This window comes from Lolium rigidum, chromosome 1 (assembly GCF_022539505.1).
Source record: "Lolium rigidum isolate FL_2022 chromosome 1, APGP_CSIRO_Lrig_0.1, whole genome shotgun sequence".
In the NCBI taxonomy this organism is placed as follows: Eukaryota; Viridiplantae; Streptophyta; class Magnoliopsida; order Poales; family Poaceae; genus Lolium; species Lolium rigidum.
The window spans coordinates 221,156,793-221,159,628 of record NC_061508.1 but is presented as its reverse complement, the minus strand read 5'-3'; positions in this window follow the sequence as shown (position 1 = coordinate 221,159,628).

The window sequence follows — 2,836 nt, the reverse complement described above, 5'->3', positions numbered from 1 at the left end:
TCACATAACAGAATAAATAGATAGATGCTAGACTCTACACCCTCTTGTTGGATGATGAACACCACTAACTGTGTAGAATTACACGAACCCTCAATGCCGGAGTTAACAAGCTCCACAATATTCAATGTTCATATTTAAATAACCTTAGAGTGCATGATAGATCAACATAACCAAACCAAGTACTAACATAGCATGCACACTCGTCACCTTCACACTACGAAAGGAGGAATAGATCACATCAATACTATCATAGCAATAGTTAACTTCATAATCTACAAGAGATCACAATCATAGCCTACGCCAAGTACTACATGATGCACACACCGTCACCATTACACCGTGCGGGAGGAATAAACTACTTTAATAACATCACTAGAGTAGCACACGGATAAATTGTGATACAAAACACATTGCAATCATAAAGGGATATAAATAAGCACTTCACTATGCCATTCATAACAGTGAATAAGTATTCTGTGAAATATAGCCTAAGAGACCCACACGGTGCACACACCGTCACCTTTACACACGTGGGACAAGGAGTCTCCGGAGATCACATAAGTAAAACCCACTTGACTAGCATAATGATATCTAGATTACAAGCATCATCATATGAATCTCAATCATGTAAGGCAGCTCATGAGATTATTGTATTGAAGTACATAGGAGAGAGATGAACCACATAGCTACCGGTACAGCCCCGAGTGACATAGGCATCCCCAATGGGCCTGCCGATGATGGTACCCGGGGTTTATTAAAGGCCCACTACCCGAAGAATAAGAAGACTCGGAAGCCCAAGATATTATTAAGGAAAGCTAGAGTTGTAGTAGGAAGCATTATTTGTAATCTTGCGGGAGGAGTTAGAAACCTTCCCGGACTCTATAACTTGTACAATACAAATCCCTCGGCTCCGCCTCCTATATAAGGGGGAGTCGAGGGACGCAGAAGGGATCGAATCATTGTTTCTCAAACCCTAGTTTTCATATTCGTCGAGTACTTTTCGGCTGAAACCTTCGAGATCTACTTGCCCTCTACATCCAACTAAACCCTAGTCTACAATCCGTAGGCATTGGCAAGTTAATACCTTGTCAATTGGCGCCGTCTGTGGGATCTAGAGGCAACAAGGAGCTGATCTCGATGGCACGTTCAAGATCGTCGACTTCATCAGTAGCAAGCAACATCATGGACAGAGGTAAACAGATCGAAACTGGTCTCGTTGATTTTATTCCTCACCCGCCCTCCCGTTTGGATGCATATGCGTATCTGGAGGAGCCCATGAAGATGACGTTTGGAAAATTCCACTTCCACGTCGAGAAAGAAGGATCGTATCGTCTCGAAGTTCCGATCTCGTCGGGATTATCGGCGGATGGTATTGATTTCTCAAACTCAGTATCATCCGTCGAGCCAAGCGACAAGGAGATTTCGTCGCCACGCTTTGTCGGCAGCAGGGCAAGTGAAAAACTCGCCAAAATCTTTAGCAACATGTCCTTCGAGTCATCGGCGGACTCCTATATAAGCGATGATTCAAGCGACACCGACAGCTTCGACTTCATCGACAAATCCATCTCTATCGGGAAGGTCTTCACCAATCTCTATGATGGTGTCACCAAACCAAGCAAAGTGAAAACTCCAAAATATCACCAAGTCTATGCCATTGGAGAAGCAAGTCGCGATCAAGAGGAAACATCAGAGGCTTTCGACGATTTGGGAAACCCCTATGTCGATCCCTCAGATCTAAGGAGAGGTTTGGGCACTAAATATGTCGGGCCCACACCGCGTGCTAGAGTTCAACTTCCACAAGCAGCCTGGGATAGAGCTGCGGAAGCTTTGGATGGCTCTGAACCAATGAAGACAACTGCTACAGTCGAAGAACTGCAAGCTTATCAATATAGACTTGCCCGAGCTGGAAGAGAGTTGGAAAAACAGACAGCTGCTTTGAACAGAAGAAGGGAGGCAGCTTCCGCATCGAGCAGGCGACGAGCGGAATTAAGTCGACACTCAGAAACTTCGGGAGACAGTCACAGAGAAGCTCGGAGGAGAGCAAGATCTCGGTTGCAAAATATACCGGAAGCTGAAAGAGAGACTCTAATCCAAAACCTCGACATGTCTTTTATGTCAATCGACACGAGGGGGAATATTATCCCAAAAACACCGGAAGCGGGATACATGGCGACACAAGCTTTCATCTTAGCATCCAGGCCACCTCCCGGAGATCCAAGAGAAGCGTTGTACAACATGGCCATGGCAGGATGTGGAGCCATGGGAGCAGCGTTCACAGCTACACCTCCCGAAGGAACTGCAAGGCAAAATAGTCCGAGACCTACCACAGCAGTGCAAGATCCACCACTCTAATGGAGCGGTCTCGATGATTCAGAAAAGCAGGCCATCCAATAGAGCTCAGAAAGTAATCTCGCGACAGGTGTTTATGGCAGAGAAGATGCCACCGCCAACAGTCGAGTACCTTAACTCGGTCGAGGGCAAGATATTGGCTTCACAATAGCTGATCATCCACAGCAAGTTCCTCGACCAGGGCAGTCAGCACTGATCTTACCAGCAGTAATTGCAGGATTCGATGTATCTCGAGTATTCATAGATGGCGGCAGTAGTCTAAACCTTATGTACGCAAATACGCTAAGGAAGATGAATATTTCCCTCGCAAATTTGAAACCAACCGACACACGTTTCCACGGCATCACACCAGATAAGCCAAGTTACCCACTGGGGAAGATCAATCTCGACGTTCGCGTTTGGGACCCGAGAAAACTACAGGATAGAGAGGTTGGAATTCGAAGTTGTGGATTTCCCGTCGCAATATCACGCTTTGTTGGGGCGACCA